This window comes from Suncus etruscus, chromosome 17 (genome assembly GCF_024139225.1).
Source record: "Suncus etruscus isolate mSunEtr1 chromosome 17, mSunEtr1.pri.cur, whole genome shotgun sequence".
NCBI lineage: Eukaryota > Metazoa > Chordata > Mammalia > Eulipotyphla > Soricidae > Suncus > Suncus etruscus.
The window spans coordinates 39,971,606-39,995,500 of record NC_064864.1 but is presented as its reverse complement, the minus strand read 5'-3'; the positions used below and the strand labels follow the sequence as shown (position 1 = coordinate 39,995,500).

Below are 23,895 nucleotides of genomic sequence, written 5' to 3'. Positions count from 1 at the left end.
TGTGCTGAGACATCTCCAAAATACAAGGTTTTCCATAAATTAACTCACCTAAAATAAAAAAAAATAATTAGATTTTTCATCATTTCACATTTCATTTTTGTTTATTTATTTGGGGGGTCACACCCAGCTAGCTTAGAACTTAATTTCTGGCTCTATATTCAAGAATCACTCCTCTTGAGATTTGGGGCCCAAACAAAGATTAATAAAGATCAAACCTGGGTCAGAAATGTGCCAGGCAAATGCCCTACCCTGATACTATCTCCAGCCTCCACCCAACCTTTACATTATGTAGTCTATTTTTAGACTACATATAAATATTGATCAAAAAAGTAAAAAATATAAATGAACAGCTTACCAAAAAGTAAGCTGGAAGTAGAAATGAGCACAATAATCTTGAAATCAGGAAACACAAGCTTTAGTTCCAGCTCTTCTCTGTGACACTGGGAAACCTTCAACTTCTCTGTACCTCAGCTTCTTCATCTAAGGAAAACCATCATGAATTAAGTGCCCCTTCAATTCAAAATTTTTAAAGATGAATTTAAAAAATCTTAACAAGAAAGTCCTTAAAACTGAAGTTTCAATTAATTACATTCACATACCATTAACTTTCTTACTTGATGTAGGTATTTGGCTAGTAAGAAGAAATTCTTTTTTTGTTTGTTTGTTTTTGTTTTTTGTTTTGGTGCCATACACAGTGATACTCACGGGTTACTCTTGGCTATGTGCTCAAAAATCGCTCCTGGCTTGGGGACCATATGGGACACTGGAGGATCAAACTGTGTTCTGTCCTGGGTCAGCTGCTGTGCAAAAAAATCTTACAAGCATTCTCTCCAGACTTTCTACTTCCTTGCATCTCAGAAATAACTCATTTAAAATAAAAGCCTCTTAGGACTACAGAAATAATAAAGCAGGTAAGGATCCTGCCAGAAATTCCTGAGTATAGCCAGAAATAACCTCCGAGCATCACTGGGAGTGTCTTCTCCAAATCTATTTAGTAGTATATTATGTTCAAGATAGCATGTGGAAGCAAACAGATATCTGATGACAAATTATAATAGGGTTGCTACCCACGGACAAAAAATTCAAGTTATGAAAAAATAAAATAAAATAATTCAAGTTATGAATAGTTCACATAAGATTAAAAATAAAATATTAAGAATTTTTATAATTTTAACCCTCTAGCCTACAAAGGTTCTACTTGCTACAACCCAATCTCTCTACCCACCAATAATTACTGACTTTATTTTAGTATTTAATTTTTATTTTATTAAAATCTCTTTTATTTACAAAGTTATTCCTTATACAATTATTTCAGACATACAATAATTCAAAACCAATACCTACATCGGTGAGATTTTCCCTCTACCAGGATCCCTAGTTTACCTCTTACCAGTATTTTCTTTTTTTACAAGGGCAATAAATATCAGGCGGTGCTCTGTGGTTAATCAGACTTATACCCAGGATTGTTATAAATACTATATAAAATTGGGTATAAGAAAAACATTTCCAGAGGAAGAGAACCAGAGAAAGATCTCAGCCTCCCACAGGTGACTAGCACCCTACACCGGTCAGGTGAGCTTCAACCCACCAAAGGAACATAGCTGCTTAGTTTTGCTCTGTGGCCATGCACTTCTCCCAAGTCAATGAACCTCAGCATAGCACCATTAAAAAAAAAAAAAATCCCACACTGCAAGCATGACAATGGGTACACAATGCAGACCTCCACCATACTTAGAGAATGAAAATGGTAGCTCTGATAATCTGACAAGTATCAACCAACTATACAGCTTCCCTGGGTCAGAGACCCGAGAGAGGAGGGAGGGAGGGAGAGGGAGAGAGGGAGAGAGGGAGAGGGAGGGAGGAGGGAGGGAGAGAGGGAGGGAGGGAGAGAGGGAGAGAGGGAGAGAGGGAGAGGGAGAGGGAGAGAGAGAAGAAATAAAGACCAACAGACACACCAAATTTCTACACAATGATGACACAAATCCCATGACAATTATCTCTCTCAATGTCAGTGGACTAACTGCACCTATTAAGAAACACAGAGTGACAAAATGGATCAAAAAGCTGAATCCAACACTTTGCTGCCTACAAGAAACACATCTGAATTATTAGAACAAGCATAAACTCAAAATCTATGGCTGGAGAAAAATCATCCAAGCAAACAAAACCCTTAAAAAAGCTGAAGTGGCCATATTAGTATGAAACAAACTTTAGACTCAGAAAAGTTATAAGGGACAATGATGGTCATTTCTACTAATCAAAGGATATGTACAACAAGAAATCACACTCCTAAACATATATGCATCCAATGATGGACCGGAAAAATATTTAATACAACTCTTGACAAATCTGAAGAAGATAACAATAGCAACACAATAATAGTGGGAGATCTCAACACTGCACAGACACTGCTAAACAGGCAACCATTTTGAAACCCAACAAGAATATATTAGCTCTGAAAAGAGAAATGGAAGAAAGTAGATATATGTAGGGCACTCATCCCCAGAAAACTGGATACACATTCTTCTCCAATGCACATTGGTCATTCTCCACAATAGACCACATGCTGGCCCATAAAACATATCTGCATGAAGTCAAGAGGATAGAAATTGTACAGACTACCTTCTCAGATCACAAGGCACTGAAATTAAAAGTAAACCTACAAAGAAACACAGAAGAAAAATGTTAACACTTGGAAACTAAACAGCTCACTAATGAACAACCAGTGGATCAAAGAGAAATTAAAAAGGAAATCAAAACATTCCTGGAAAAAAATGACAATGAAGATACAAATTGTCAGAATTTATGGGATACAACAAAAGCAGTACTAAGAAGAAAATGTATAGCCTTGCAAGCACACCCCAGGAAGGAAAGGAAGATGGGGCTTATACAAAAAGCTTAATAACATAGCTTTTAAAATTAGAAAATGAACAATAAAAGGAACCAAAAATAGGTAGGCAGAAGAAAATAACAAAGCTTAGAGCAAAAAATCAATGAAGTGGAAATAAAAAAAAAAAACAATTTGAAAGATCAGTAAAAGCAAAAGCTGGTTCTTTGAAAAAATTAAACAAAATTGATAAACCACTAGCAAAACTCAAAAAGAAGCACAAAAAGAGAAATCTAATAAACCAGATTAGGAATGAAAAGGGTGTATCACCAGAGATACTGAAAAGATTCAAAGGGTAATCAGAGAAACTCTGAGAAACTCTATGCCGTGAATCATGAAAACCTGGAAGAAAGGGATAAATTCTTGGACTCTTATAATCTTCCACTGTTAAACCAGGATGATCTAGCATATCTAAACAAACCCATTACTACTGAGGAAATTAAAAGCACAGGCCCAGATGGATTCAATTCAATTCTTTCAAACCTTTCAAGAAAAACATCTACCAATTCTCTGCAGGCTCTTTCATGAAATTGAAGAATGAGGAACACTCGCAAATAGGTTTTACAAAGCTAACATCACCTTGATAACAAAACTAGACAGAGATGCTGAAAAAAAACCCAAAAAACAAAACTATAGACAATATCCCTGATGAACACAGATGCGAATATCTTCAACAAAATTCTGGTAAATAGGATCCAAAGCCTCATCAGGAAGGTCATACACCACGACCAAGTAGAATTCATTCCAGGAATTCAAGGATGGTTTAAGACATGTAAATCAATCAAAATAATACACCATATCAACAAAAAGAAAAATAAAACCATATGAACATATCAATCTATGCAGAGAACGCATTTGATAAGGTCCAGCACCCATTCTTGATTAAAAAAAACTCTCATCAAGATGGGAACGGAAGGAACTTTCTTCAATATCATCTATCACAAAACAAAGGCAAATATTATTCTCAATGGAGATCAACTAAAAGCCTTTCCTCTAAAATTTGGTACAAGAAAAGACTGCCCTCTCTCACAACTCCTATTCAACATAGTGCTGGAAGTTCTTGCCATAGCAATTAGGAAAGAAAAAGGTATCAAGGGCATCAAAATTAGAAAGAAAGAAGTCAAACTCTCACTGTTGGCAGATGACATACTATATTTAGAAAACCCTATAGACTCTGCCAAAAAGCTTCTAGAAACAATAGATTCATATAGAAAAGTAACAGGCTACAAAATTAACACAAAAATCAAAGACAATTCTTATACGCAAATGATAGAAAATGGACATCAGGGGCCCAGAGAGATAGCACAGCGGTGTTTGCCTTGCAAGCAGCCGATCCAGGACCAAAGGTGGTTGGTTCGAATCCCGGTGTCCCATATGGTCCCCCGTGCCTGCCAGGAGCTGTTTCTGAGCAGACAGCCAGGAATCAACCCTGAGCAACGCCGGGTGTGACCCAAACAACAACAACAACAACAACAAAAAAAAAAAAAAAAAGAAAATGTACATCAATAAAACAATCCCATTCACATTAGTGCCCACAAACTCAAGTATCAGCTTAACTAAAGATGTGAATGACTTATACAAAGAAACCTGCTTCAAGAAATAAAAGAAATGGGAAATAGTGGCACATATCCAGCTCATGGATTGGCAGGATTAACAGCCTTAAAATGGCAATACTATCCAAGGCATTGTACAGATTTAAGCAATCCCTCTAAGGAACTATGACATTCTTCAAAGAAGTGAATCAAACACTCTTGAAATTCATCTGGAACAATAAATACCCAAGAATAGTTAGAGCAACCCTTGGGAAAAGGAATGTGGGAAGCATCACTTTTCCCAACTTTAAACTGTATTACAAAGCTATAGTAATTAAAACTGCATGGTACTGGAATAAAGACAGACCCTCAGATCAGTGGAATGACTAACTAGAGTTTTCAGAGAATGCTCCCAATTACAATCAATCAATTATTCTTTGATAAAGGGGCAATAAATGCAAAATGGAGCAAGGAAAGCCTCTTCAACAAGTGGCACTGGGACAACTAGTCAGCCACTTGCAAAAAAACAAACTAGATTTCTATCTAACACCCCCCCACAAAGATCAAATCCAAATGGATTAAAGACCTTGATATCAGACCTGAAACCATAAGGTATATAGAACAACACGTAGGTAAAACACTCCATGACTTTGAAACTAAAGGCACCTTCCAGGAAAATACAGCACTTTACAAACAAGTTGAAGCAGAGCTATACAAATGGGACTATATTAAGCTGACAACCTTCTGCACCTCAAAGGAAATAATGCCTAGGACACAAAAGCCACCCACAGAATGGGAGAAGCTATTCACCCAATACACATCAAAAAAGGGGCTAATATCTAAGATAGAAGGTACTGACAGAACTTAGTAAGAAAAAAAAAAACAAACATATAGCCCCATCAAAACATGGGGAGAAAAAAACGAACAATTTCTTAAAGAAGAAATACAAATGGCCAAAAGGCACATGATAAAATGCTCTACATCACTCATCATCAGGGAGGTGCAAATCAAAACAACAATGATGTACCATCTCACACTGCAGAAACTGGCACACATCACAAAGAACAAGAACAATCAGTGCTGCCAGGGTTGTGGGGAGAAAGAAACTCTCATTCACTCCTGGTGGGAATGCCATCTAGTCCAGCCCTTATGGAAAACAATATGGAGATTTCTCAACGAACTGGAAACTAAGCTCCCATTTGATTCAGCTATACCACTCCTAGGGATATACCCTAACAACTCAAAAACGCAATACAAAAATCCATTCCTCATACCTATATTCATTGCAGTGCTATTTACGATAGCCAGACTCTGCAAACAACCAAGATGCCCTTCAACATATGAGTGGCTACAGAAACTGTGGTTTCATATACACAATGGAATATTATGTAGCCATCAGGAGAGATAAAAGTCATAAAATTTTCCTATACATGGATGGACATGGAATCTGTTAAGCTGTCTGAAATAAGTCAGAGGGAGAGAAAGACACATACAGAATAGTCTCACTCATCTATGAGTTTTAAAAAAAATAATACATTGAAATAATTCCCAGAGATGAGGGCTGGAAGGACTGACTCAAGATATGAAGCTTACCACAAAGAGTGTTGAGGGCAGTTAAGAGAAATAACTATGCTGAGAACTATAATAACCATGTCAGTGAGTGACGGATATAGAAAGCCTGTCTCGAACACAGGTGGGGTGGGGAGGGAGGAGATGGGGCCTTGGTGATGGGAAGGTTGTACTAGTGAAGGGGAGTGTTCTTTTTATGACTACAATCATGTGTGTGATCACGATGTTTAAATAAAGATATTATTTTAGAAAACCCATTTTTTTAAATCTCTATATTCTAATCACTTCTCAGTACTTAAATCATCCTGGGGTATAGCATCCCATGGATTCTGTGACCAATTATGATGGCAAGAAGGCTCACAATTTGGCTCAAACCATGCAACTATTGCTGTTACCTTTCCCCAGATCACTCTGATAGTTAGGAATGTCACTGGGAGTCACGTTTTTATTCTTTGCTTTGTTATGTAAACAAATTCCTTACCCAAAAAGAATACAATTTTATCCTTAACATAAACACCTTCAATTTTAAGAAGAGCTATGTGCTCTCTGGTTCTGGAGACCTAACTTAAAGCCAGCAAAATGGCTTTGGACCTCAACCTTATAACCATTTCTGTCTTTTAATTAGTCCAGGCCACAGGACAATCTAAGATGGTGGAGAGAGTCTATAATATTAATTTTTAAAAACTATTTCCTACATGCTATACAAAGAAATGAGATAGCCAAATATAATGTTGAACTTGTCTTTTAAGTTTTATTTGTAGGGGGGACCTCATCCAGTGGTATTTATAAAAAAAAAATGAATTTATAGGGGCCGGAGCAGTGGCACTAGCGGTAAGGTGTCTGCCTTGAGAGCAATAACCTAGGATGGACCGCAGTTTGATCCCCTGGTGTCCCATGTAGTCCCCCAAGCTAGGAAGAATTTCTAGCACATAGCCAGGAGTAACTCCTGAGCATCACCGGGTATGGTCCAAAAACAAACAAGCATTTATAGTTGGGGGGAGTGTTGTAACCCCTGGCAGTGTGCAAGGGTCTGACCATGAAGTGGTGTCAGTAGCATGTGAGGCAAGCGGCAAACTCACTATATCTCTCCAGCCAGAGTTTTTCTTTTTGATGCTCTCTTCTAGTAGTTTCCACACTAATGATATGAAGAACTTGCAAAATGCATGGAGTACTTTATACCATTTCTTCTCTGAAAATGAGAATTGAAATTTCAGACTACAAACAGAAGCATAGAGGACTGATACCTCTTTAAATTTTAGCCAGAAGCAGAATGAAATATAAAGTTTCTAGATGGTCAGTTATAAGGATTGGGAGATCATAGTTCTGATTAGGAAATGAGAGATTCTCTGACGTGTTCGAGGATTTTATTTTTTTATTTTTAATTTTTTTGGTTTTTGGGCCACACACCGGCAGTGCTCAGGGCGTTACTCCTGGCTGTCTGCTCAGAAATAGCTCCTGGCAGGCACGGGGGACCATATGGGACACCAGGATTTGAACCAACCACCTTTGGTCCTGGATCAGCTGCTTGCAAGGCAAACGCTGCTGTGCTATCTCTCCGGGCCCTAAAAATAAATTTCTAATTCCTCTGTTGTAGTTTTTTTTTTCCTACTAGATTCCTTTGGGATAGACTTGAATTTTAAGAAGCTCATTTTACTAAAACAACATAAAATGTTGGATTTTGATCTGTGTGAAATAAATAGGTCTCTAGAAATGGTACTTTTTTTGGGGGGGGGGTCACACCCAGCAGTGCTCAGGGGTTACTCCTGGCTCTGTGCTCAGAAATTGCTCCTGGCAGGCATGGGACCATATGGGATGCTGGGATTCAAACCACCATCCATCCTAGATTGGCTGCATGCAAGGCCAATCTCTGGCCCCTAGAAATGGTATTTTTTTGATTCATTCTATCAAGGTTCCCTTATCCTTTGTGTGTGTGTGTGTGTGTGTGTGTGTGTGTGTGTGTGTGTGTGTGTGTGTGTGTGTATAGTGTATATATATAGTATATATATATATATATATATATATATTCAGTTTATGTTTTGGTTTTTGGGCTAGACCCAGTAGTGCTCAGGGTTTATTTGTGTGTGTGTGTGTGTGTGTGTGTGTGTGTGTGTATAGTGTATATATATAGTATATATATATATATATATATATTCAGTTTATGTTTTGGTTTTTGGGCTAGACCCAGTAGTGCTCAGGGTTTATTTGTGACTGTGTGCTCCAAGATCACTCCTGTCAGGGTTTGGGATAATCATTTAGTGCCACAGGATCAGCTGCATGTAAGACAAGCACCTTACCTCACCTTCGTACCATTTCTTTGGCTCATCATTGAAAACATTTTTTTTTTATCTACTCTGATTCCTTATATAGACTAACTTTGCCAGTTTTCTATTTCCTTTGTTGGATTATCACATAGTCCTTTAGTTGTCTCATTTCCATTTTGATATTATGCATCCTAAAATAATGCTTTTATAGCTTTTTTATTAAATTAATGGCTCCTGGTTACCTTTTATATAAAGTTCAGATGCGTTGAACTTCACTATTATGCATTCACTCTGTTTAGATCCTGCAGTGCTGTGGGACATTTTCTCAATATGTCTTTATTCTGTTTTCTGGTCTTGATGACCTTTGTCCATTTCTTTAATGCGTAAGTCTCACTATTCTTTATTTTATTTTATTTTATTTTTTTTGTTTTTGGGTCACACCCGGTGACACTCAGGGGTTACTCTTGACTATGTGCTCAGAAATCCCCCCAGCTTGGGGGACCATACGAGACACCAGGTGACCAAAACTGGGTCAGTCCTAGGTTAGCACGTGTAAGGCGAACGCCCTATTGTCTGCGCCACCACTCCCGCCCCAAGATCACTACTCTTTAAAAGAATCATTAACAAAACAGTGTTCTGCAAAGAAAGTCAACAGAGCCTTTGGTTTTATACAACAGAACTAACTAACCCTAACCCCCCCCCCATGCCTGCCAGGAGCTATTTCTGAGCAGACAGCCAGGAGTAACCCCTGAGCACCGCCAGGTGTGGCCCAAAAACCAAAAAAAAAAGGAAATTTATTTTTAAAAGCAAAATCTATTTGAAGGAAGGGACACCCAAACCAGCAGTGTTCAGGGGTTACTCCTGGCTTTGTGCTCAAGGGTCACTTCTGGCAGGCTTGGGGAACCACATAGTGTCAGGGATCAAATCTGCATCAGCCACATCAAGACAAAAACCCTCCCTGCTATACTATCACTCTGACCCCAAAGCAGAATCCATTTTAATGTTCTAGAAATAAAACTACTAAGTTTTCATTACTTGGAACAAAAATCCTGAGCTTAGTTTCAGGCTTTTACAAAGTCTGTTATAAAACAAGAGGATTTTGTATAATATATAATTAAAGTCAGCTCTCTGAAATCATTTTAGGCTAATGAGCAACTTAAACACAGAAAAGAAGGAAATTAACACTTAAATTTGCAAGAACAGTAAGTACAGATCTTGAAAAATTCAAGATGCTAGTGTATATGTAATCCATGTGCTACTGGTATGCAGAAGTAGGGACTAGAGAGATATTACAGGAATTAAGGCATGTTTGCCTTGCACATGCAGTTCATTCTCCAGCACTACATATAGTTCATTGAGCACTACCAAAAGTGATCCAAGTAGTCACGTGTAGTCCAAAAACCAATAGGGAAAACAAACAAACAAACAAAAAAAAACAAGAAATACAAAATTCCTCATACAAATATGTTTTATTTTTTGTATTTTTTTATATCTGTCCCTGGGTAGAAAACAAATTCAATTCCTTTCTCTGTTGGCCTGTTACCCATTATTAATCCATTACAAATTACAAATCCCATTAATTCTTTTTTTTGGGGGGGGGGTCACACCCGGCGGTGCTCAGGGGTTACTCTTGGCTGTCTGCTCAGAAATAGCTCCTGGCAGGCACGGGGGACCATATGGGACACCAGGATTTGAACCAATCACCTTTGGTCCTGGATCGGCTCCTTGCAAGGCAAATGCCACTGTGCTATCTCTCCGGGCCCAAATCCCATTAATTCTAATTCCAAAATCTCCCCTTCTCCACTACCAACATTTTCATCTGCTATCATCTCTAACCAGGATTAAACTAATGATCTCCTGAATGAGAATTTGGACTTCCCTTGTGCCTACTACACTCCTAAAATCTACTTTTCAATAAACAAATACGATTTCGTATATAAAGTAGAACACAATGCTTTCTCTGTTTGAGAACTAGTGGCTTCCTAACATACATAAATCTGATCTCTTTAAGTGATAACTAGTCCTGAACCTCTCTCCAAACTTCATGTCCTACTTCTTTACCATCTGGATTGTAAATATAGTCCACAAGCTATTACAAAGTCTCTCTCTACTAATACTTTTTTCCAATCTTTCCTATTTCAGATCTTTGTGCCTGCTCTTCCCTTGCCTAAAACATTTTATCCCAATCTTAAAATGGCTAAATCCTTCTCCTTTAGGTTTCATATCAATTATCTCCATCTAGAAAAGGCCATCCTCAATTACTCACCTTCTTAAAAAAAAAATCTCTATTTTGGGGCCGGGCGGTGGCGCTGGAGGTAAGGTGCCTGCCTTGCCTGCGCTAACCTAGGACTGACCGCGGTTCGATCCCCCGGTGCCCCACATGGTCCCCCAAGAAGCCAGGAGCAACTTCTGAGCGCATAGCCAGGAGTAACCCCTGAGCGTCACAGGGTGTGGCCCAAAAAAACCAAAAAAAAAAAAAAAAAAAAAAAATCTCTATTTTAACACTTCACATTTCTTGTCTTTCCTCTGAGAATATTATTTGATTTGGAGCACACATCCAAAAGTGCTCTGGGGCTACTTCTGCCCTCAGATAGATCCCTTTAGTGGTTAGGGTACCATGTAGTGCTGGGGACTGAAACCTGGGCTCTGACATGGAAAGTATGTGCTCCAGTCCTATGAATTAACTCTCTAGCCCCCTCTGGCAAAGTTTCCGTTTATTTCCTACCACATCTTTTCTTTGCTGTATCACCAAAATCAAGCATAGGCTTGAAGTTAGTATCAAATCTGAACAAGTTTCTATTTTCAGGACTAGGTTTATAGATAATACCAATATCTATTAATTTTTATTTTTAAGCATTAGTAATAGAGCAGTGAAAAACAAAAATCCCTCCCCCCATAGAGCCAAAATTCCACTGGTGATTAAAATAATAAGCAAATTAAGTAACATTCATAACATTTACTTGCTGTAAAGAAATAAGGAAAGAGAAGTTCCTGGGACCAGAGTGATAGAATAGCAGGCAGGGCATTTGCCTTATATGATGACCAGGATTTGATCCTTGGAACCCTATTTTGTTAACCAAGCACTACCAAGAACTGCCAGATGAGACCCCAAAACATAAAATGAATAAAAAAGGAAGTAATCAGGTAGAATACAAAGAATTGTTTGTTGGGAGGAGGGAATAAGTAGTCTACACCCAATGGTACTCCTGGCTCTGTACTCATAGATTACTCTTGGTGGTGCTCTAGAAACCATATGGGATGCTAGAAATAGAACATAGGTCAGCCACATGCAAGCAAAACATCCACCCTGCTGTGTTAGCACTCGAGACCAACTAGCATGGTTTTAAGAGAAAACAGTAAAGGGGCTGGAGTAATAGCAGCACAGTGGGTAAGCTGCTTGCATTGAACGTGCCAATCTAAATACAATCGCTGACATCTCATATGGTACCCTAAGCCTGCCAGGAGTAATTCCTGAGCAGAGCCAAACCCTGAGCACCTCAAGGCCCAAAAAAAACCAATAAATATCTTTTTAAAAGGAGATAACGAAAGTATAAATGTAGTATAGACAGCCTTTCAAAGAGCTGAAATGAAATATTTTGGGGGGGATTTTTGCTGCATATTTTAAGATAGGAAAAATTCTAGTTTATTCAACTATGAGGTACCACCTCACACCCCAGAGATTGGCACACATCACAAAGAATGAGAACAAGCAGTGTTGGCGGGGATGTGGAGAGAAAGGAACTCTTATCCACTGCTGGTGGGAATACCGTCTAGTTCAACCTTTATGGAAAGCAATACGGAGATTCCTCCAAAAACTGGAAATCGAGCTCCCATACGACGACCCAGCTATACCTCTAACTCCTAGGAATATACCCTAGGAACACAAAAATACAATACAAAAATCCCTTCCTTACACCTATATTCATTGCAGCACTATTTACTATAGCAAGACTCTGGAAACAGCCAAGATGCCCTTCAACAGATGAATGGCTAAAGAAACTGTGGTACATATATACAATGGAATATTATGCAGCTGTCAGGAGAGATGAAGTCATGAAATTTTCCTATACATGGATGTACATGGAATCTATTATGCTGAGTGAAATAAGTCAGAGAGAGAGAGAGAGAGAGAGAGAGAGAGAGAGAGAGAGAGAGAAAGATGCAGAATGGTCTCACTCATCTATGGGTTTTAAGAAAAATGAAAGACATTCTTGCAATAATTTTCAGGCACGAAAGAGAAAAGAGCTGGAAGTTACAAGTCACCTCATGAAGCTCACCGCAAACAGGGATGAGTTTAGTTAGAGAAATAACTATGTTTTGAACTATCCTAATAATGAGAATGTACAAGGGAAATAGAAAGCCTGTCTAGAGTACGGGCGGGGTCTGGGAGGGGAGGAGGGAGATTTGGGACATTGGTGATGGGAATGTTGCACTGGTGATGGGTGGTGTTCTTTACATGACTGAAACCCAAATACAATCATGTATGTAATAAAGTTGGTTAAATAAAAATAGAAAAAAATGAAATTCTAGTTTATTGCCAACTTATAAATGACAGAAGAGAGAAAGCAATGTCTTTCTTCAGTAGGTTAGAAGTAGAACCAAGTGAACAAAAGTATTGAAACTTTGGAGAAAATCATCTACAATTACTAAAAAGTAAACTTATCAGCAGGTGGGTAGAAATGACTGTGAGAATTGTGATTAAGCCCATAATATTAACCTTAACCTCATTAAGCCTAGGACAGGAACTAGAAAACTACAGTCAAAAGCCTCTGGGGTAAATTTTGCCTGCTGCTGTTAGTATAAATTAAGTTATAATATAATAAATTTGTTCAGTCACAATAATTCTTTTATATATTGTCTATGGCTGCTAGAGTTACAAAGACAGTTGATATGGCCAACAGAAACCCTATGATCCATAATGCCTAAATAGGGACCAGAGAGATACCAGAGATAGGGTATTTGCCTTTCAAGCAGCCAATCCAAGACTGACGGTGGTTTGAATTCTAACATCCCATAGGGTCCCCTGTGCCTACCACGAGCGATTTCTAAGTGCAGTGCCAGGAGTAACCCGAGTGCCACTGGGTGTGACAAACAAACAAAAACCACAATGCCTAAATATATACTATATGGACAACACAGCAAATCTGCCTACTCTTAATTTATTAGTATTCTCCCAACTATTAATCTTTTATGAGTAAAAGTCAGATAAATGGTGATGAAGAAATAGAGTAAGCAAAGACCAAGAAACAATAGCATTGTACGAGAATAGTACAATAGTACCTGGAATTTGAAATAAATATTATATAACTAATCAAACATTAATTTTATTCGCTATCTCTTTTTAAACATTTTGTTGGAAGTCAGAGAGATAGCACAGAAGGTAAAGTATTTGCCTTGCATATGACCAACCTAGGTTTGATTCCTGACATCCCTTATAGTTCCCTGCCTGAGTTCAACAGGAGTGACCCCTGAGTACTGAGCCAAAAGTATACCTTGAACACAGCTGGGTGTGGCCCAAAAAAAACCAAAATAACAAAAATAAAATGTTTTTGCACTGTTATTACATTTAGTTTGAACTGGCTGTATATCTAAGAACCAAATATAGTTTTGTAACTAAAACTAAAGGATCTTTCAAGAAGGGGTAATAAGGAGCCGCAGCGATAGCACAGTAATAGGGCATTTGCCTTGCACGTGGCTGACCCAGGATGGGCTTGGTTCAATCCCCTGCATCCCACAAACTCCCCTGAGCCAGGAGAAATTTCTGAGTGCAGAGCCAGGAGTAACTCCTGAGCATCACTGGGTGTGGACCAAAAACCAAAACCAAAACAAAAATAAATAAAATAATAAAGAGGTAAAAAATTAGTCTTATACATAAATTTGAAAAAACATTCCAAATAACTTAAAAAATATATCAAAAATATCTTAAGAGCAGGGGGTCAGGAGGTATTTCTCCATTATTGAGTATTTGTGGATACTGCACCTGCCTTGCAAGCATGAGGTCTCATATTCAATCTCGGAAGCTACCATGTGCAAAGCACAATCCCGACAGTTCTGCTCTTTGTGCCTTAAAGTTCTACTATCTGTGAACCTTGGCCTTGCAAGGGATTTCCATCTGACCACACTGTAGCTATGTATGAATATAGAAACACCTAAAACAGTGACCCCTGGCAGAGGGTAAGCACCATGTCTACAGAATATGATTAAAGAGGCTAAATATATAAGCACCTGTTGTGCAAGACACAGAAAATACAAAACCATGTGTACAATCCCCAGTCATCACATCGAAAGAATACAACTAAATGAAATATCTCAAGTGGATAAACAGCAATAAAATATTTTCCACAGAAGCATACATTTGAGTATACTTACTGTATTTTTCGTACCATAAGAGCCCCCCCCAAAAGATAGGTGGGGGGAAATGTCTCTGTGTCTTATAGAGCGAATGCCACCTGGAGCTGGAGCCTGAGTACAGGAGTCTTTTATAATTTTTATATTAACAATAAAGTATTTAAAAAAAATTTTTTTTAATTTTCTGATGTAAAGTTAGGAAAATGTGTTTAACCAGCTGTGGACCGGTATACTGTAAATACACCTCGGTCTCCCCAGATATACAGTCAATTAATCTTTGATAAAGGGGCAATAAATGCAAAATGGAGCAAGGAAAGCCTTTTCAACAAGTGGCGTTGGGACAACTGGTCAGCCACTTCCAAAAAAACAAACTCAGAACTCCATCTAACACCCCGCACAAAGGTCAAATACAAATACCGTGTTTGCCAGCATATAAGACGACCCTTCAACACATGAAAAACTTCCTAAAAGTCGGGAGTCGGCCCGGAGAGATAGCACAGCGGCGTTTGCCTTGCAAGCAGCCAATCCAGGACCAAAGGTGGTTGGTTCGAATCCCGGTGTCCCATATGGTCCCCCGTGCCTGCTAGGCGCTATTTCTGCACAGACATCCAGGAGTAACCCCTGAGCACTGCCGGGTGTGACCCAAAAAAAACAAAAACAAAAACAAAAAGTCGGGAGTCATATTATATGCTGGTATACGGCATGCTGAAACTTGTTCCAGCTTCAGGGACAAGTGATCCACACCCCTCTTACTTTTAAGAAGTAACTTACTTTTAAGACTTTTAGGAAGTTTTTCATGGGTTGAAGGGTTGTCTTATACACAGGCAAATATGGTAGATTAAAGACCTTGATATCAGACCTGCAACCATAAGGTATATAGAACAACACGTAGGTAAAACACTCCTTGACATTGAAACTAAAGGCATCTTCAAGGAAGAAAAACACTCTAAATAAGTCAAAGCAGAGATACACAAATGGGACTATATTAAGCTGACAAGCTTCTGCACCTCAAAGGAAATAATGCCTAAGATGCAAAAGCCACCTACAGAATGGGAGAAGCTATTCACCCAATACACATCAGATAAGCGGCTAATATTTAAGATATACAAGGTATTGACAGAACTTAACAAGAAAAAAAATCTAATCCCATCAAAAAATGAGGAGAAGAAATGAACAATTTCTCAAAGAAGAAATACAAATGGCCAAAAGGCACATGAAAAAGTGCTCCACATCACTCGTCGTCAGGGAGATGCAAATCAAAACAACAATGAGGCACCATCTCACATTACAGAAACTGGCACACATCACAAAGAACAAGAACAATCAGTGTTGCCAGGGATGTGGGGAGAAAGGAACTGTCATTCACTCCTGGTGGGAATGCCATCTAGTTCAGCCCTTATGGAAAACAATATGGAGATTCCTCAACGAACTGGAAACTAAGCTCCCATTTGATCCAGTTATACCACTCCTAGGGATATACCTCTAGGAATTTAAAAACGCAATACAAAAATCCGTTCCTCATACCTATATTCATTACAGTACTATTTATGATAGCCAGACTCTGCGAACAACCAAGATGCTCTTCAACAGATGAATGGCTAAAGAAACTGTGGTTTCATATACACAATGAAATATACCATATACACATTGGAATATTATGCAGCCATCAGGAGAGATAAAGTCATGAAATTTTCTTATACATGGATGGAAATGGAATCTATTGTGCTGACTGAAATAAGTCAGAGGGAGAGAGATACACACAGAATAGTCTCACTCATCTATGGGTTTTAAGAAAAATAAGACATTGAAATAATTCCCAGATGTGAAGGCCAGAAGGACTGGCTCAAGATATGAAGCTTACCACAAGGAGTGGTGAGGACAGTTAAGAGAAATAACTACGCTGAGAACTATCATAACAATGTCAGTGAGTGAGAACAATGTCAGTGAGTGAGGGATGTAGAAAGCCTGTCTCGAAAACAGGCGGGTGTGGGGGAGGGAGGTGATGGGGCCTTGGTGATGGGAAGGTATTCTTTTTATGACTGAAACCCAACTACAATCATGTTTGTTTATTTGTTTGTTTTGTTTTTTGGAGGACCACACCCGTTTGATGCTCAGGGGTTACTCCTGGCTAAGCGCTCAGAAATTGCCCCTGGCTTGGGGGGACCATATGGGACATGGGGGGATCGAACCACGGTCCTTCCTTGGCTAGTGCTTGCAAGGCAGACACCTTACCTCTAGCGCCACCTCACCGGCCCCACAATCATATTTGTAATTACGGTGTTTAAATAAAGATATTATTTAAAAAGAACACATATATATGTATATGTATACACACACACACACACACACACACACACACACACACACACACACTTCGGCCTCACAAGCTGGTTATTAATCTCTCTGCCTATAAGTTCACAAAAGTCATGCCCACTTTCAACAAATTAGGTTGGCCCTAATTTCCTGAAAGAACTCACACTTAAAATTCATATTATACAATTGTATATTCACTTGCCTTTTCATGTATATTAATCTGAATTCCTTAATTAAAAAGCATTCTGAATAAAAATAAAACTTTTTCTTACATATTCCTAAAATGCTAAATACAGCACTATTTCTCAACACATTCTTGTTGACTATTATAACTTAAGCACTTAAAAATGTTATATAAAAGTGTATATCCACTCAGTCTAATAAGATAATCCTTGACTATCCCAGAAGTTGTATATATTTATTCATAGTAGACATCCACTAAATGTTCATGGCAGAATGCATGAAGGAAGGATTAAATGCTAAGTCAATGACTAATAAATAATGGAAATCCTTTAAGGTTAAAATAAAAAAGGGAAGTTACGGATGAATGAGAATGATAAATTGAATTTATACATCTAAAAGTCCTAAGAACACATACACATGTAAAACTCATAAGAAAACACACACACACACACACACACACACACACACACACACACACACACACACACACACACACCAATCCGAGTCAAACAAATTCATATACAGAATTTGGCCAAAACAGGAAAAAACCAGATTAGGTAACACAATTTAGAAGCTACCACATTTTACCACAAACTCAGGGCCGGAGCAGTGGCACAAGCAGTAGGACATCTGCATGTGCTAACCTAGGACGGACTGTGGTTCGTTACCCTGGCATCCCAGATAGTCTCCCAAGCCAGAAGCAATTTCAGAGTGCATAGCCAGGAGCAACCCCTGAGCATCAAGAGGTGTGGCTCAAAAAAACAAAACAAAGAAAAAACAAACAAACAAAAGATACCACAAACTATCATTCCTAGAATAAAAATTTGCATTCATTTTCTATCCATCTTCCTTTTTTTGCTTGTTTGTTTGTTTCTTTGGGTCACACCCAGTGACACTCGGGGATTATTCCTGGCTATGCGCTCAGCCACTGCTCCAGCTCCCCACATCTCCCATTTTTTTATGGCTTCACTCTCACACAATGGGATTCTCATACTCAAGGAAAAAGTCACAAGCATCTTCCCAGAGCATCCTCCTCTTAGCACTTATCAGTTTCAAAAAATTCTGACTGATTCTGCTTATTAGTAATAGCAATTACTATTGCAAAAAGGATGACTAGGCTTTATTGGGTTAAAAGAAAAATTGATAATCATCCACTCATAATAGGAATGGAATGGGATACTTTCCTAAATGAAGATTTAGAATTGACCAAAACTTATGCTCTTGTCATCTACCAGCCATAACCTTTAACAATTCAATTTAAATGAATAAAGTTAATTTTAAAATTTTAGTTAGATTTGATCACAATTGTTCTAATTATTTGATCAATTACATTTTTTTACTTTATTGTTTTTTAAGTTTTCATTCTTAATCATATTACTTTTTCTAAGTAGTTTTGATCAAACACAAATTCTTATTTACTTACTCAAAGGACAAAACGTGTGAATCTCATAAGTCAAGTAATGCTTATAGGAATCAGTTACTTAAGTAAATAAAATAAGTTGTCAACTGCTTTACTGCTCTCTTATTTTTTTACAGCTGTTAGATATAAACTAATAAAACAAAAATTTCACACCTTTGCAAAATGGTTCTAAAAAGAAATCAATCCATCTACTAGTTAAATTCACAAAACTATTGAGATTATCAATCAAAGTAGTCGGTTATGATGAAATAATCTATTTTCTTTCCTTCAAAAAAACCAATTTTTTTAAAGCTGGGGATAAATAAGGAAGGAATGGTTAGTGTGGTTGTGGAGTTTGTGGTAAGGTTTGAGCTCTACCACTGAGCAACACCTTTGCCCTCAGCTATTTTAACATAAGTTAAGACATTACTAATTTAGAATTATACTTACAAGTATACTAACACGTTCAGTGAGGAAAATTATATGAGATCATGGTATTTCAGGACCTTTAAGAAGCAAAGAGACGCTCAAGTTTCAAGACTAGGATAAACGTTTTTTTTTTTTTTACAAGGGTGCAGTTAATACCTTACATTGAATTTGCAAATCTTTCCTTATAGATTTGTATAGTTTTAGTTTTTCATTGATCCACACCAGGATATTCAGTTGCCTCCAGAAAACAAAATGTAACCCTAAAGTTGTTTCCTAACCCCTTTTCCTAACTTGTAAAGTATATGTCATTAATCATTATATACCTAATTTTTCTTCAAGTACATTTACTTTTACTTAATAGAGAAAGAGTTCCAAAACATCTTCCCAGAGTTTTAACCTCATCAATAATTACATGATATCCTTAATGCTGTCCTTAAATTTAGGAGAATACAGTCAAAATCAGATTTTTTTGACATTTCATTAAAAATTTCATTCCATAGCTGGAGTGACAGCACAGTGGTAGGGCATTTGCCTTGCATGTGGCTGAACCAGGACCAACCTGAGTTCCATCCCTGTAGATTCATATGGGAACTATGAACAGGAGGGATTGTTGAGTGCACAGCCAGAAGTAACCCCTAAGTACCACCGGGTGTGACCCAAAAACCAAAAAAAATAAAATTTGTCTTCATTTCATTAGCACAATTAGATCGCTAATGAAACATAAAAAATGGAAATTATAAAACCAAAAATATACCTGCTTAAATTAAAATGAAAATCATTTGTATTTTAGGAATACATGCACATATACTTTTATTTTTTGTTTGCTTGTTTTTGTTTTTTTTATTTTTTTCGGTTTTTCGGGCCACACCTGTTTGATGCTTAGGGGTTACTCCTGGCTAAGCGCTCAGAAATTGCCCCTGGCTTGGGGGGACCATATGGGACGCCAGGGGATCGAACCGGGTCGTGATCTTTCCTTGGCTAATGCTTGCAAGGCATTACCTCTAGTGCTACCTCGCCGGCCCCAAATTTCTTTTTTTGGGGGGGGGTAGTTTTTGGGCCACACCCAGCGGTGCTCAAGGGTTACTTCTGGCTATCTGCTCAGAAATAGCTCCTGGCAGGTAGGGGGGACCATGTGGGACACCGTGATTTGAACCAACCACCTTAGGTCCTGGATCAGCTGCTTGCAAGGCAAACGCCGCTGTGCTATCTCTCTGGCCCCCACATATACTTTTATATAAAACATACAATGAAGTCTAAATTATGAACTCATGTGCACCTACTTTATTTTATAATATTAAAGCATATCAACCTATAACTTAATAGTTTTATACTACTGTATTTCAATATTTACCATATCTCTTCAAGGAACAAAAGGCACACAATCTAATGCTCGGAGAAAGCCAAAATCAGGAACAGTGATCAAAAGAGGAGACACCTGAAAATGAAGACCAAGATTTTTAAAATTTTGCAAAATACTGTTAGTAAAAGGTTTTTTATACTCAATTCAATTATACTTCATGTTCAATTTATGTGTATAAAAAATTGAAGGAAAAACTCAATGCACTTTGGAACTGATACACAGTGATGTCAGATTCACCAAAACTATAAAATTCAAAACTTAGCAGAAAGCTTAAACTCAATCTAACATCTTCACTTATAAGATCAAGAAATGAGTCCTACTCAAAGTCATGAAGCTAATATGGATCTGATTTCAACCCAGATACAGTCACCAGAAAGCTACCTCCTTAATACTCAAGCTAACATTCTCTGAAAACTGCACCATCTGAAGTCAACTCACCATACAGAACTAAAACACTTAAATCAGATAAAAACATATTTCAAATGTATTATAACTCTTCTTCTACAAAAGACTTATTAGTTTCTAGTAAAACCTGGACTTCTGGGTGGGGAAATGTATTGCACAGGGAAGGCGCAGTGGTATTTCAAAAACATGATCCACATAATGCCCTAGATTTCATCCCTGTACCAAAAATAACACTGAGTGGTTGAAAGCAAAGCTCCAATATGAACAATTATACTACAACCGAAAAAATAAAAGTACATTGAAAGTATATTTTAAAGTGAAACTACGGTTTTTTTCTAATACTTAACTCCTCTGGAATACTTGTTTTTGTTTGGGGACCAAAGGGGCAATACTCTGGTTATTCCTGGTATTTAGGGAGGTGGGGATCATATGGGGGGAAAATACGAAATGCTGAAGATCAAACCTGGATCTGCCGTGTGCAAGGCAAACACTCTATAGGTCTGTACAATCACTCCAGTCCCACCTCTGGGATATTTTAAGATATAAAACTTTGCTGGATCGGGGCTGGAGCAGTGGCGCTAGAGGTAAGGCATCTATCTGCCTTGCAAGAGCTAGCCTAGGACGGACTGCAGTTTGATCGCCCCAGTGCCCCATATGGTCCCCCCCAAGCCAGGAGTGATTTCTGAGCACATAGCCACGAAAAACCCCTGAGCGTCAACAGGTGTGGCCCAAAAACAACAACAACAACAACAAAATTTTGGGGTATCATTGTACTCTGTTAGAATATAGATGTCACGTGAAGATGAAAAAACTCACAAGCATTTATTCATACAGTATCATTCCACTGTGGTGTATGTCTTTGAATCCTTCCAAAAAACCTAATAAATATAAAACGTTTGAACTGGTCTTTACCATACTATCACAACAGGGAGAAACCTGAAGGTGCAAAAAATAGATTTTTATAAACAATTTCCTAGATCTGGGAGCCTGAGCAACAGCACAGCAGGTTGGGCGTTACCTTACATGCTGGAGAACCTGGTTTTGAAATCCAGCACCACATATGGGTTCCAGAGCCCCAGAAGACATGAATGATCCCTGAGCAGAGTAAGGAGTAAATTAAACCCTGCGTGTGCTCAACTCAGTGAAGACCAAAACCCCAAACAAAAACTAAACAACGAAAACACCAAAAAAGAAATTTTGTAGGCCTGGGGCTCAACTTATTTATAAAAGCGTGAATAAAATTCAACACCATCAGCTACGCTTACCATCCCATCCATCAAGATAGTAAATGCAAACAACTAGAAAATGTTCCTATAGTGGGAGGCCTATGGTCTTCAGAGACAGGTCTTTCAAAGACATCAAGAGCAAATTCATTTCTATTGCTTTGCAGCTGCAATCTGAGGGGCGCCAGGGGGGGGGGGGAGGAATCCCCTGTCAGCTTTAAGACATCAGCTTTCAAGAGCACATTCCAACCAACCCTTGCACCCAGAGCTTCCAGAAAATTCCAACCATCAAACACACTAGGCCTAGCAGAGGCATGGCTGCAGATGCAACCAACTCCTGCTGTCCACTTCAGTGCCTCCAATTTCCATAAACTTGACAAACCGTTTATTTTATAGTTAAGAAGTTCAGCACCCCTTGGCTCTCAACAACACCCCGAGAATTTGGACAGACACAAGACAAGACGTGTTCCCCACTCCAACACCTCAAAAATACTCAACATCCACCATGGCCAACATGAAAAGTCACCAAGATTTGCACGTGGCCATGCCCAGAACGCTTGACACGCAAGGTTCCAGAGTTGTTCCAGAACCCTGAGCAATGCATTTTCCTCTTCCAACAACAGAACCCTGTGCCATTTTCCTCTTCCAACAGCATGGGCTACCTGAGAAGAGAGCCGCCCTACTTGACAATGAGACCATATTGAGAGCCAGCTCAAATAAAAAGCCAGTGACAAAGGGCTCCATCGTCCCCTTAATTTGCAGAAGGGTCTGAAGCTGAAGGGAAAGCACCTTTGGCCAACTCTGGAATTGGGGGCGCGCATTCCTGAAGGTTGAGCATTTCCCTCTGAGGGAAGAGCCCCGAGGGCCATAGTCGGCGTTGTCTAGGAGGACGCCGTCGAGTCGGGTGAGCACGGGCGTGCGGTTGCACCTACAGCTCGAGGGGTGTCGTGCAGGGCTGGTAGTAGGGTTGCGATGCACGTCTGCAGCAGCCCCGGAACGCAGCCCGGCTCCGAGCTCTGCGCCCGATTCCGCCCCTTTGCCTCCCGGGCTCCGCTGCTGGAGCTGGACCTGGGGCGGAAGCACACAGACGGACGCCGCCGCCTCACTCACTCCGCGCCGGCGTCGAGACTGGCCAATGCCAGGCTGGACCAGACGCGAAACCGGACGAGACCGGTTGAATGGGTTCAACTAGAGCCGCCTGCGAGAGCGCCCAGGCAGAGGGCGGGCGGCCGGTTTCGGAGGAAAAAAACTTTGCCGCAAGTTGGGCTTCCGGAAGCGCCGGCTCCCCGGGACTATTTTACCAGGCGCTTCCTAGTTAACTAGCAAGAGGCAAGAGGCGGCGGATCTCCTCACAGGCTAAAGGGATAAACTCCCCGCGGCCTTAAAAACGCGCATTTTGCACCCCCTCGCTTGCACACCTACAAGTCCCGCCAACATAACCAGTCTGGATGGGCCCCGCTCAAAGGAATACCTGTCAGGGTCCCCAAGACTTGCGAGTCCCTGATGGCGGCCATTGCAGTTCCATCCGGGCACTTGCGGCGCTCGAGCTGCGGCGGAGGGATCCGCGTTGCACCTGAGGCAAGCGGAAGTGGAAAGGGGAGGACAGCGGCCGGCAGGGCGCGTCCCTCCGCAGGAAAAGTCTAGGCCCGAGGGCGTTCAACTAGGCCTCCCCACCCCCACCCCAAATCACCACGCTCACCTATTCAATGCCCACCCCCCTAATGTCTCATGGGCCCCCCTTTTGCTTACCAGTTGCTGCAGCAGAGGGTCTACTGCCTGTGGGATAGAAGCCAAGGGTCTACTCTCTGCTTTTCACAAGCAGGAGCTAACTCTGTGCTCTTGGCAACTCCTCCCTGGCTGGCAAAGGGCTCAAGCCTGAGATTTTGAACCACTTCCGGTTTGCAAATGGCGTCTCTCCCTCCACCCCCTTTGCATTAGGCAAATTGAAAAATTGAAAAGATGTAGCCACCCACCCACCCTCAGTCA

The 23,895-nt window shown here is 39.6% G+C and overlaps 1 long non-coding RNA gene across 1 annotated transcript; it reads right to left on the bottom strand.

The window, feature by feature from the left end:
- Positions 1-356: 356 nt before the first annotated feature.
- On the bottom strand, positions 357-20,352 carry LOC125994872 (uncharacterized). The gene is made up of 3 exons (XR_007490689.1): positions 20,273-20,352; positions 18,943-18,998; positions 357-480 (listed from the first exon to the last, which is right to left on the bottom strand). It is a non-coding gene; the product is annotated as an uncharacterized LOC125994872 (long non-coding RNA).
- Between the last annotated feature and the right edge of the window lie 3,543 nt (positions 20,353-23,895).